The sequence below is a fragment of the Macrobrachium rosenbergii genome, chromosome 12 (genome assembly GCF_040412425.1).
Source record: "Macrobrachium rosenbergii isolate ZJJX-2024 chromosome 12, ASM4041242v1, whole genome shotgun sequence".
Classification (NCBI taxonomy): Eukaryota; Metazoa; Arthropoda; class Malacostraca; order Decapoda; family Palaemonidae; genus Macrobrachium; species Macrobrachium rosenbergii.
The window spans coordinates 15,748,001-15,763,000 of NC_089752.1; positions in this window are offsets into that span (position 1 = coordinate 15,748,001).

Sequence of the window (15,000 nt, forward strand, 5' to 3'; positions counted from 1 at the left end):
GTGTGTGCGTGTGTATATATGTATATGTAAATACGTATTACCAACACTATGGAAATTCTGGGATGTAGGATTAAGATGGTATGGTTCTATTAACAATAATGGACTGGAAGTTATTTTGGAAAACACGTATCGTGAATGAAGTTGCCAGGTAGAAGGAGAAAATGGAGATCAATCAAAGGAGCAAAAGGATTAAAAAAGGGTTTTATTTTTAGATAACATTAAAGCTTGACAACCTCAGCGGAAGCCTGAAACATCAAAGAAGGTAGTGAAGGCGTAATATTACGAAAATACAATTCCATGTGAATTAATGAATAACTCTGCAGCTGAGGAAAACGCTTCAGTGATGGGACTCTTTTAGATTACAGATTTAAGTTAAAATATAATCATATCCAAAAAGCAGAAGAATGATATACTGTAAGGAAGGCTCCCAAGTACATATTACGGATCAAGATTTCTGACCCACGTCCGAAGAAAATGTAGATCTTAAACATGAAAGGAGCGAATTACACGCTTCTCGAAGCATGTAACATTGTTACAGTTACGGAAAGCGAAAGCTATGTGAGTTCCAAGGTCGTAGGAGATACTCAACAGATATCAAAACGTACCAGTTTCAGGCCTTTCACAATCGATAATTATTTACTAATTCAATTCTCTTCAAATCAGCAATATCCCTGGAAACAATTATACTGGCAGATTGATGTCACAGGCTGTTGACGTAACATCAGGCGTTTGATCGCCCATTCACACCGAACAGGGGCCTTTGAAGTCAGTGAACATTTTCCTCTGTGCTCTTAGAGCTTTAATCCTTGTTGAACAGGAGTGTTTGTCATTAGTTAATGCGCCACTTCTTTGTTCCAATGTTAAAGATTTCTCAAGATCGCATGTTTGTTTATTTTTAGTAGCTGTTTATCGCCCCCACGTTCAAAAGATCTTCATAATAATTATTCCATCGACTCAGGAATGGACTTTCTTAAGAAAATGTCCCTCTATATGGAACTTCTCCTCTAATATTCATAGGCTCGTTAATCTACCTTTCTGAATTTACTTGTCCAAAGAACAACTTTTTCTCCATTAATCATTTGCTCAGCTCTACCTTTAAAATTTATAACATACCCCATCTAATGTTCTACTTACTTTGTCCTCGACAACCTTATTTATCCTTTTGTACACAACTTTCTGATAATCCTTTTGTATACAACTTAATGATCATCTAGTTTATTAATCCTAATATTAAATTCTTATAATCCTCCTTCCTATCCACCTATAGCCACAAACCTCCTGCTGATTCTGTATCACTAATTTGAATTTAGTATAATCCTGTTCTTCCCCTACGAGTATAAACCTTTAGTCCTATCCTTATTATCATCCATTTTTTCCTTATGAACTTTTCTCGGTTCCCAAAAATAAACAACTGTCATAATTATATCTATAGTCACATTTTTAACCCCTTTTCTCCAATTAAAACTTGTATCGATTTTCGCTTTCGTTTTAACCGGTTAACGAACGGATATTCTTCTAGCCATTCGTTTTATCAATATTAAATTCATCATCATGCTCATATATTTACTTTCTTTTCTCCTTTCTCATTTCCACTTTTTTTCGTGTTACCTATCTACCTATTACATACATACATACACAAACACAAGAAACATGCGCATATCAAACACACACACACACACACATATATATATATATATATATATATATATATATATATATATATATATATATATATATATATATATATATATATATATATATATATATATATACATACATACATACATATGAGTATATACACAAAACTTCATGGTTCAGCAAGAGACCCGAGTTCAATCCAGCAGAGGAGAATCGACCTGGGCCCTTTTCCAAACATTCCAATGTACCTAAGCAATGAGTCGCGTGCCCAGTGGATAGGTGACCAGGTGGATTGCAGCCAGCGTGGTAAAGTGCTTAGGGCTAGTGACATTAATCGAAAAAAATTGCAGAGAACTGTAAGATTAACACGTCTACTGGAATACCTGTGTATGTATGTATGTATGTATTTATGTATATATACATACATATATATATATATATATACATATATATATATATATATATATATATATATATATATATATATATATATATATATATATATATATATATATAAGCATCATAAATATTATATGTGTATGTATGTATGTATGTATGTATGCATGTATATGTTATATTGCTGCTATGATGGGTTATCTTTCATGGACATGACATTCCTGATGAAGTTATGTCGAACGTGACCTTTTATGTGCAACAAACTTTGTGAAAGAAACATGCCGGCGCCGAGGGAAAATGCCGAGAAGGCGCAGCATTTTTCATGAATTCTTGAGCAGAGTTCCGAATGTGAGGAAGTTTGTGCGGTGCTATCAAAAGCACGGGCGAGAAGATGGTGTCTACAAAAAGCAATTTAATGCCTTGGCCTCAATTTATCGGACTCATTTCTCGACTCTTTGTGTATTTTTTTTTCTATTACTGGTGTGCCCATAACTTCAAAAATGACGGGAATATAGGAGGGTCGAGAAGGAAAGTTTCGAACATTCCATTCCATACATCGTAATACGGTATACGCTTTCATTCTGTTTACATATATATGAGAGAGGCTGGACCCGGGAAAGATGACGGCAAGTCTACACACACAACAATACGGGTGCTATCTGCTTGGGCATCCCTTTCTGTTTCAAGTATGGGCTTTTTATTCCGCGGAAGCCTTTCAGCCATGTTCCATACGGCTCAGTGCATCTTTTATATAATAATAATAATAATAATAATAATAATAATAATAATAATAATAATAATAATATACCTATGCTAATTACTTTACTTCCTCAAAAGGCGAAGGTAAGCAAATGTTCCCATGACGCCTTAGACAAGTTATTATAACAACGCCATCAATGGAATTTGTTTCGTAGCGTTAAAAGCACAAGCAATTATGACTGTCTCTGTATAAATGGACAGTCACAGTCACATCAGCTAGTTATTGCTTTGGGATTATTGGTAAAAGTAACAATGACAACGAAATATTTATATCAGGTGTTTCTTCAGTGTTTGTAATGACAATAAAATCTCGACAACAGGTATTTTCTGAAGTGTTTGCAATAAAAAAACAAATATGGTTTATGCAATGTTTTAGTTCTGGCAAACTATACGACAAAAAGCTAAAGTTATTCACTTGGAGATTTTATGAGTATTCATAAAAATTGCAAAAGCAGAGGGTAAAAAGGTGTTCACATTTATTTTTAATTTTTATATGCTGTTTTATGAATTCATCCAACATTCGAATTCTCACTTAAAAAATAGCAAAAAAAAAAAAGAGACTGCGCAAACAAATGCTTACATTACTTCGTTGGCTTTTAAAAAATACAAATACAAGTCCCACCGACACTATTAAAATGAAAATATATTTATAGTTACATTAAATATTTTCTTGACACGTTGAAGATGAACATGCAAAACCAAACACTTTTAAATTCTAATTGCCATCTTTCGAATCATTCCAGCATTCCAGCTTTAACCCACTACTCACGTCGCCAAATTTTCCTCTCCCGTGTTCCCAATAAATACCAGACTAAATCCATGTGCACCCACGCCTCCCGCCACCCACTTCACCCTTCCCAGGCTCTCGTTTTTTTCCTACTTTTTTTAAAGACAACCTGGTAGCCAAATTACCATTCCATGTTTTCTCCGTAGCCAGGCCAACTCCTTCCAGGACAAATTTTTTTTTTATTCAAATTTTTCATCTTGCGTTGAGTGAATGAACTTCGGATACTTCTAATTAGTTTTGGTGGTATGAATAGCTGTTAATTTCCTTCCGGAATTAAATTGCAGGTGTTTTGTTTGCCTCCTCTTGGGAACTTCATTTCTCGGGAACAGGTGAAGAGTCTGAATCAAAATAATGAATGTCTCTCTGTTTCTTCATACCACCCTCCTTTTCTTCTTCTCTTAGTATTCATTAATGCTCCAGTTCAAGATCTTTCTCTTATTCCTCTGGGGCCGCTTAATTCATTTTTTCCTTTCTCATCAAAATTTCTTTCCTGGTTTCATTATTCATATTCCTTTGCTAATTACTTCTCGCTCTTTTCTCTTCGTTCCGGTCCAAGGTTTTCCTTTTCTTCAGGATCACAATGGTATCTTTTCTTTACTTCATATCTTCTCTTTCTTATTTCTTTTTACGTTTCCCTTCGTTTACCGAATATAATTGAGTTTTTTTTTTAATTGTTGGTCAGACACCCTCTGCCAAACGTTTTTCTTGATTACGTCGCCTTCATATTATTTCACCTTTTTCAACAGAATTCAATCTAATATTTCCTGTTACCAGAATAAGGTATTGCGTTGTCACCAAGACTATCATTATCTTTAGTTCTAGCCAAATTTTTTTTAAGACTTGCCGCATTTCTCTTGAAAAGGCTCATTTTGTACTTGGTCGAAAACAAATACTGTCACTTTTTGCTAGGTTGGCAACAGCTAAGTGGAAGTACCACAATTCCACAAAGTCCTTTAACATTTCTGTTGGATGCTTAATCATATATTTAGGAGAGGATTTAATGCTACTTCAAACGGTTATAATCCGTTAACCTTATATTTTCTTGTTAATTACGAATACATTTCCTTATAAACTTGGATTTTCATATGCTTTTTACTATCCTTCTGATAACTTGTTTTTTTCATGAAATGGGCTAATTAAATTCCTTTCAAACTGCTACGCTACTTAAAAAATTATATTTTCCTTGAGAAGGAGCGCAAGTTACACATGGTATCCCTAATATCCGCAAAATTCCATGGCAACCTGCACCTGCTCGTACAGCTAATAACTTTAAATATACTTACCATAAGTTTATAAACTTATTAAATAACTTTTCAGGAGACTGATTAACCTGTAAAGTGATTCCCAAAGTCAAGAGATGTCATCAAGCCTTTTGCTTAGTGACATTCTAGAAACAGGTCACCTTGCTAAGTTTACTTAATGGGTTTTAGGATTCAGATTTTTTTTATTATGGGTTTTGCCCTTTACCAATGAAAATTTTGTTTCATTATATTATATTCAGTCGAGGTAAGTTTATCAGAATTTTACCAATTACCTATCACGGTACAGATGAATTGTTTCTTGCATTCAGCTCAAAATCACTAACTGTGTTATATACCAACCTTCACCGATTTGTACTAATTCAACAACTATTTACATAACACTGCCATAAGCGACTTTATGTCGTAAAATACCTATTATTGATTTAATACTTTTTATTGAAAAACCCACAGACTTGTAGGGCTGCTAATACCAGCAACCAGATTTGTCCAAAATTAAAACGCATTTCATTATACTCTGAAGTCAATCATTGATTTTACACTAACATAATTACTTTGCATTCTAGTCTGATAATCAATTTTTTTTTTTACTGTAATAGGTATTTTTAGATACGAAAATATTAAAAGATAGGAATGTCTCTCTGAGAGTTAGTTAACAAAGCCAAAGAACTCACACACAAGAACTAGGAAGTTCGTTGTAAAAAATCAATGGCAAAACGCTTAGTCTGAGAACGTTGGTTATATGGTCATCAACCTACTCAGACAGCCTAATAATATAAACTGCTAAACAGAAAACAAGGAGCAACAAGAAATTGTATAAACAACACCAGAATGATTATTATCACACTAAATTATCAACAACATCTAGCTCAGTTAATAATGAAATCTAATACCAAAAGCCAGCAATGATTAAAAACAAACCGTACCTAAAAAAAAAAAAAAAAAAAAAAATAGTAGGGGTAAGGGTAAGAAAAATCGTGGAATTAATATACGTAAATAAATACCAAATTCGCATGTCTTTTTTTTTCGAAAATGCGTCTTATAAGAGGGAGGAATTTCCCTAAATTGAAGTTACCATTATTTCAGAATTCACTGGAATGCAAAGAGAAAACACTCAAGCACGGCATGAAGTGCTTGGAATGTCGATGGCTGAAGGACTTAACTCAAAGGCACTCGGGTACCGTATACCTCCAGCACCGCAAAAAAAAAAAAAAAAAAAAAAAGAATAATGAAAAATGGATAAACAAAAGGCAGCTCTCGATTCGCATCTCGGTTCGAATTTATCATAAATAGAGATCAGCTCATCCTTGTCAGACTGTCAGTAACGCCATTAATTTCATCGTATATCATTTTCTTGTGGAAAAACCAAACATGGGTGAATGCATACCCTCTATCCAATTTCGCTACAGGTGTTAATGACAGGAAACAACATATACCCAAGTATATGTAGTTTTTGCCACGTTATTTCTCAGAAAACATAAAGTAGATACAAGTCCCTTAACAGGGTTTTCACTGAAATATTTGAACAAAAAACTGACAGGGATCTTCTTTCTATGACTATAATAACTAGACAGCAATTTCAGCAAGGCCTAATAAATTTCGTCAGATTAAAAAAATTCTGAAAAATGTCTCTCTTTCTTGGTATTTTCCCTCGGCACCGGCAGCTTTCTTGCGAAGTTTCTTGCGCAAAGAGGGCCACTTACGACATAACTTCGCGAAGAATATCATGCCCACAAAGAATAAGTCACTGTGCGCGCCTGCATAAACACACACATAGTACTATATAATATATATATATATATATATATATATATATATATATATATATATATATATATATATATCTTATATATATCTTTATCATATACATATATATAAATATACTATACACACATATGTGTGTGTGTGTATTTGTCTTTAGATAGAGAAGACAAAAATGAAGAAACAAGTAGCCTAGACTGACTTTCCCAAGTTGAAGTCGCACCAAAAAGTCTTGTCCCATTAGGTAATGACAAACGCTCCACTTCACAAGAGAAGATTAAAACCCCTAAGAAAGCAAAGAAAAAGTTCAGCCAGTCTCAAGTTCTCTGGCGGATGTGAAAGAGTGATCAAACAAACGATGTTCCAGTTCACATCACCACAACCCAGTAATCTCGAAAGTGATGCTTCACATCACAATGAAGTTTTTCATAAAGACTTCCAAATTGTGAAAGAGAAATCAAGTGTCATTTGCTTACTAGTAAATTACTTAATAAACCAACTGTCGAATATGAAAGTCGACTTCTTAGAGTGGAAATTCTGTCGACATTAATTTTCATAAAAAAAGGTTACTATTTATCATACGGTCTTCATGAACAGTCTCTACGATTTTCATTTTTGGGCTTGCAGGCTAAATCACATTTCTTCTTAAAATTTCCTTCAGTATAGAAAATTTCTGTTGCATTATCACTAGTAATAGGAAAGTATGAAATAATTTGAAATGATGACTTGATTACCTATAAAAAGAAAGTGTTTACTGACAACAAAGCCAAGGATACCTAGACGTGACAATCCCAGTCTAGTGTACACAGAAAATTATCACAGGCCAACTTGGTAAAAGTTTATCGTTCAACTGATCGTACAGGTGAATTACTCGAGACAAGGCTTCCTTTCTCTGCCCTTTATTTCTTATAGTGAACAGGCTTGGTCTCTCCCTTTCTCTATATTAATGATATTGTTCACCGTGGTATTTTCTTTTGTCCCACTTCACAGTTACCCTTGCAACAATTTTCAGTGAATCGGAGGAATTACAACGGCCAATCAAACCCCTTTAGTTGGGGCCAACACTTTTTCCCCGTACCAGTGTTTGTATACTTCAATCAAGGTCTCAGCTTTACAACAATACCACATTGCGTTCCATAATATCTACTGCTTTCCATGGCTTCCTGTGACCCACTGCCGAGAACACCAGACTCCTAATATCTGTCATAAGTTCCGAAGCACGGATTCAATGTTCAATTTTCTGTAATGTTGACTCCCGAAATGGGAATCGAAGCTGTAAGGACTATTCTTGTCTAACTGTCAAACAATACGATGATAGTGCCTTACCAATGAAGATCTCATCTGAGAACTGTGTTCTTAAAAGGTGCAGCAGAAACTTCAGTACGATTGGTAATGCGAATCTATGTGTTTTGCAAAAGAATTTTGTTCTCGGCGATATTTCGCAATCTTATGCCGGTCTCTAATATTCCTGCTTGCTAAATCATTTTCTACATACATCTTAATTTTCCTTGTTCAGTATCAGGGCCACTTTACGTATGCATGTGTGGATGCATTTCTTTACTAAATGCGCACGCACGCACGCGCGTTTACCCGCCACACACACGTGAAGAGAGAAAGAGATTATCCTTAGAGGCAAGAAGAAACAAAATTACGTCCATACGAGGTAAAAACAAAAGTCTCAGCAGAAATAAAATCTGAAGTTTAAACAAGCAAGTCAAAGGAAACGACAGAGAAGAGGCACAGACTAGCACACACACTTACACACACACTCATCTCGATTTTCTCTCCCTCTCATGCACACACAAGCGCGCGCGCACACACACACATATATATATATATATATATATATATATATATATATAATAACGTTAAACTTTTGATAAAGTAAGCATATATATATATATATATATATATATATATATATATATATATATATATATATGTATATATATATATATATATATATATATATATATATATATATATATATATATATATATATATATATATATATATATGCTTGCTTTATCAAAAAGTTTTAACGTTATGTTCCATGAAGAATATTTCTGTAGTACTAGGACAAAGCTTTTTCTTATATAATTTATAACCTGACGCTAAAAGAACTAATACCTAAAGTAAACGGCCGCATTACAGACTTTATGTATGGAATGTGACAGGAATACTTTTGTCATAAGAATTCTCCCGGTAATAAGGAGTAAACTAAAACAGACTTCATTATGAAAATATAACTATAATAACCATGACAACTTAAAATCTAACCTGCATACGGTAAATTACTCGTTACGCACAGTTGAAGTACAGTAGTTTTATTTAAATTCAATGCATTGCTTAAGTAAAAGCCAACGACCAAAAAGTGCAAATGTCTGCTTAAATAAAGAGAAGGTACGAGACACGGCTGATACGGAATTTTGAACTAACCACGATCGATCCTGCATCCAAATGCCTCCAGCATCCACCTGTTCCCCAGATCCCCGCCCTAACTCAAGATTTACATAACTATGAAAACGAAGTTTGAGCGATATACCTGCGCCTAAAGGTGTACTGGGGAGTTCCAGCATGGCTGCTTCATTAATCCATTAAATACACACACACACACACACACACACACACACACACAAAACAGCTGTTCGGGTGTCTATTACTGGTTGGGTTTTCATGGTAACTTTCTAAATTTCAAGTTTGTACGTACGTCAGCATTAAGTCTACTTAGTAATTGAATGGGTAACCACATAAAAATCAAATGGGAAAAATTATAAAAAAAACTCATTGAAGGACGAAAGAATGTACTGAGATTTAAGTATACTCCTCTGTGGTGATTACCACATTATTTCATATAATCAGAATATTCTTGACGTATTATACAGAGCAATATAAGGCAATAAGTCTGCAGCAAAACGGAAAGATGTCACCATATCTGTACTGATCGTTTATTGTGTGCAATCAAGCAAATGAAAACCCACACAAAACACACACAAAACATACATACATTATATCTATTTATCTGTATGTGTATGTGTATATATATATATATATATATATATATATATATATATATATATATATATATATATATATATATATACTCATGTGTATATATAGAGATATATATATATATATATATATATATATATATATATATATATATATATATATTATATATATATATATATATATATATATATATACACGCACACGATACCCCAATTATTTCATACTAGAGTGAAAGCGACTATCGTTAGAAAAAATAAAAAGGTTTTACACAGTAAGTAGGGAGAGAATATCATACTGTCCTCATCTTAATATTCAGGAGATGTTTCTCATGTACCTCAGCGGCCAGAACTTGTAGCTTGACTACTGTTGTCAGATTAACCTGGTAGAAGCCGGAAAGCTGAACAAAAATATATAAATAAATAAATAAACGATAGATTTGAAACTCATACAAATAAATCTATGACGTTTAATTCTAAAAGCAATGATATCCCAAAAGAGATGTTGAGAACATCAATTGAATATATCTGGACATAAAATTCAGGCCAAAGGCCAAGCGCAGGGACCTATGAGATCATTCAGTGCTGAAAGGGAAATTGAGAGTAAAAAGGTTTTAAAGGTGTAACAGGAGGAATACCCCCCAGTTACACTATGAAACAATTTTTAGGAGAGGGTGGAAAGCAAGATGGAAGAAAGATAATATGAACGGATGTATAGTAAAAGGAATGAAAGGGATTGCAGCTAGGGACCAAAGAAAAGCTGCTATGAACCTTACTTGACGCCAACAGTGCACTGTGAGGTTCACTGATGGCATTACCCATCTACGGTAATAGACAGTATTAATTACAGATGAAAACTAACCACTGATATTATAAACAAAAAAGGGTCAGCCTAATGGAGTCTATCACCCACAGACACACTTCGACGATGATGGTAATGACGACAGGACCCAGCATCATCTTCCATATTTCGTTCCAAGATGAACCCAAAACAGAATCTTACCTTCATGACTTGCAATTTAAAAGCCATGTTACTTTTCAAAAACGTCGGGCAAACATCAATGAGGAGTCCGAACTAAAGGGGAAGCGCGTAAAAGTAAACCCGGGTCTCCCAACTTTTTCCCAACAAGCAGGTCATTGACCTGGCAAAGAATTTTGAGTGGTTATGAATTTGACGGTACTAAAACGAATCAAAACGTGTTGAAGCTTCAATGGCTATTATAAAATTAATTTTTAGCATCTTCATTATTCTCTCTCTTTCCTTCAAGAAAATTAGGTAGCCTTAGAAAACTATTTGGCGAACCCCAGAGAGCGAATCCTTAGAGTAAAAGATTCTGACCTAACAGTCCACACACGGGGCCATCCGTAGACTTTTACTAGGAACTTTAAATAAAAAAAAATCATAAGTGAACGATCTGTGCTGCGTACGGACATAAGAGTAATCCCGCAGGAATAGATTAAACGTTTCTTTTGACTCAGAGAACTGAAGCATTTAAAGACTGTAAAAAAGCGAAAACTGTTATCAACAATTCCTTTGTAGAAGAAGGGAATTGGGTAACCTGAACAATGATACCGATATTGCCTTTGTTACAAGAGGGATGGTGGCAGTGGAAAATTGCACTCAGTATTTCTTTTGTAGAAGAGAATTGCACAAGGTATAGTCCCAATTAAACTCACGTTGGCTTCTCGAACCTCACTGTTACACACTGCAGCTCACACCAAACCATTGAAGGCCATTGCAAGTTTAAAAGCTTCCATATTTAGGATGAGGCTGCTAGGCCTTTGCCAATTTCATTTACAAGATTATCAACAATCATTCAAGTGACTAGCAATGCTTTCGCGGTGCAAATAAATTCATCAGTTCTTTCCAAGATGCACCCAAATAAACTAAATACTTAAGTAAACTAAAGTGCATTCAATTAAGATATTAATTTAGGTTTGTATTTGGTTCCCAAAGTTCATATTAAAGATGTCAGTCAGGTTAACTGCACCAATCACGATTCCATTTGTAAAGTATATGTAATTCCACATGCCTAATGGAAGGCCAGTTATCATTATCTAATAGTTCATTGTAGCAACGGATATACAAAGGACTGTTCAAAATTTTGAGAAAAAGGTGCCATGACACTTAGGCCTTCTTAGATGCAACGCATTTCGCTTTCAAAAATTTTTGTGACTTTCTTTTCAATTGCCGTTTACGTATTTATTTAATTCGTCACTTACTGCTGTTCGTTTAAGGATATCATACTTTGTGTATTGTTTGCCTCATTTATTAGTTATTTTCATCTTAATTTAATTATACTTCTTTTCCACTGGCTCTGTGTTCCCTTCTTTTCAAATATGGGTATTCTAATAATAATAATAATAATAATAATAATAATAATAATAATAATAATAATAATAAAAATAGTTTTCCCTGGAAGTTTTGGCAAAACAATATCAATTTTACATTAAAAAAATTCCCCCCAAAATTTAACTGGAAATAAAATAAACACAATAAGTCTCAGAGAATACGGGAATTGCCAGGCTTCAAAAGCAAACTCTGAGACTCTAGTAAAGACCGTCGAACTGTGAGGAAACACCTTCAACTTGTAACGCACCGTCCCTGAAATGCTTTAAGCAAATGGAATGCGAGATTCCTTGTCTAAAATAAACATGACAATTTCATGGGACGGAAATATTTATGGTACAACTTAATATATTTTTTAATGAAGGTCTACGCCTCAATCATTTTGTAATTAGTGAGCATCTGTAGCTAAAACGAAATGCTATTTGAACGATGGCTAAAACATTAAACTGATAGTAAAACCATTCTCCTCTATACACCTGCAGAATATGTACGAAATGATTTACTATAAAAGAATTCAGAAGCAATGATATCTATCTCCCCAAATCTCTAAAACCATTAATTTTACATGTTAGCAATAACTCTGGAAGCTATTAGGGGGAACTCTGCACTCCATTACCGCACTGCTTTCATCTTGATCTTTGCTGATAATTAAAATCCCAAATGTTCAATGTAAAGGGAAGTTTACTATGCACAATGTATAAAGAAATACTTTACCTTTGATGTTAATAAGTACTGATGAAAGTAACTACAACTATTTATCTAGTACTTTGCTTCTGGTTTTTAATTAAGTAGTCTTTTTATGGATCGGTGAATGTAAGTTATCATCAACAGTGCTTTATTTTTTTGTGAATTTTATGTCTAAGCGGTTACCCTTCGCCACAATCAAGGAGAAGGGTAAACAACCCCTGGCTCTACCCATGGACTCTAATTGTTTTATCCGCGTGGAAAGTAATGAAATTTTATCTAGTTGTCTGGTTGGCGCAGTGTCCATTACCTGCTGTTTCTTCCCTTATTTGGTTGTAAATTACAATTGCTGTCATACATACGAAATTTTAACTGAACTCGATTTTAATAATAATATAATAATAATAATAATAATAATAATAATAATAATAATAATAATAATAATAATAATAATAGGATGTTTATATACATAAACGCACTCAAACTGACACGTTTTATATAATATATATATATATATATATATATATATATATATATATATATATATATATATATATATATATGTATATATGCATATGTATATATATACATACATGTATACATATATAAGTATGTATGTATATGTGTATATGTATATATACAGTATATAATTAGTATGAAAGATAAAATAAAACTTCTGTCTCACATTAAAATCTATCCTAATCAAGGACTTCCTGTTAGGCAATTTCGTTTCTCATATGAAAATTTAGGCTTTACCCCTTTGTGAAGTATAAATTATAGACATAAAATATACACATATATACAGTATATATATATATATATATATATATATATATATATATATATATATATATATATATATATATATATATATATATATATAGTACCATCAGTGGAGAGCGGACATAAAGACTTGTTAAAAGGGTCAATTGTTTATTCCACGATGTTTCGTAATGTCTTCATTACATTTTCGAGGGCTGTGCAAAATCAATAACATAAATTACAAAAAGGCTATAAATTTAAATTTAAAAATTAAGATTGCACGATGTATTACAAATTAAAAAAAATTGAATGGAACAATTAAAAAGGACAACTTAAAAAACAAAACAAAATTTCTCTCTCGCAAAAAAAAAAAAAAAAATACAATATAAAAGGTAAGCAGATCTGAACCAACCTATTCGGCAGCAATGTTAAGACTGAAGAGAAAACGAGAGACTAAGAGAGGTATAGTGTGCCGGCAGATGTTTAGCTGTTTAACAAAGGGACGAGTCGTTTAAAGTTAAGAGAACAAAAACTATAAAAATTTTACCCCAAGCCCGTAAACGTTCTTTTTCTAAAAATCAGGCTTGGGGTCCAATTTTAGTTTTTGTTCTTTTAACTTTAAAATTAATTTGTTTACTCTCCTCCACAGGCTCTAACGCTGCCTCTGATTGGTCTCATTCCAAGATGAGATCAGTCATTTATGTAAATATTTTAAGGAAAACTGCTTCCCGTCTGAACTGGTCTTTAAGATACTTCGCACGCTTCTAGACAAGTGCTTCTCCTCAAGCCTACAATTTACACTGTTCCTAACTTGAATTTTATGCTGTTCCTTTTATCTGATGATACTTTTAGAAAAAGTTTTCCAATAGATCCAAATTAAGTTTGGAGATCCACCTGATAATTCCTGTCAATCACTCTTACCATCGGGCGTTATAAATACAAAGATCGTTTATGCCTTATATGTCACTCGGGTGTGTGTATAGCTATACGTGTCCTAATGTAATTTGGGAACTTACATTAGATCCACCAGAGGCTTCTGAAGGTACGTAGAGACTCGTCGTGGAGTAAGCTATAGTGAGGCAGTAAAATGCAAGCCCAGAATTTTCGAATATTAGGAATCTAGAATGTGTAAAACTTCCACTGAAAATAAGGACTTTTCAGTTTAGGGCAGGCTTCAGCAACCATGAACAGACCATTCTGAAATCGTTAATGATTAAACGCCTCGTCCCCTTGTTAAACAGCCAAACCTCTGCCGGCACACTGTACCTCTCTTAGTCTCTCGTTTTCTGATGTCTTAACATTGCTGCTGAACAGGTTGGTCCAGATCTGCTTACCTTTTATATTGTATTTTCTTTTTTTTTTTTAGAGAGAGAGAGAGAGAGAGAGAGAGCGATTCAATGTAGTATCGATCCATCGAACTTCTTTTATCAATGCTTACTCGGCGTATCATGTATTGATGTAGATAAATGAACATTTCATCGAGAAGGAAAAATATTCCTCTCTTGGACGTCCGACTTCATGTCTTTGAATTGTTCCTTGTTGCTCTCTGTAAATAATTCAGTCGATAATAGTTTTTTTTTTTTTAGCTTATCAGAC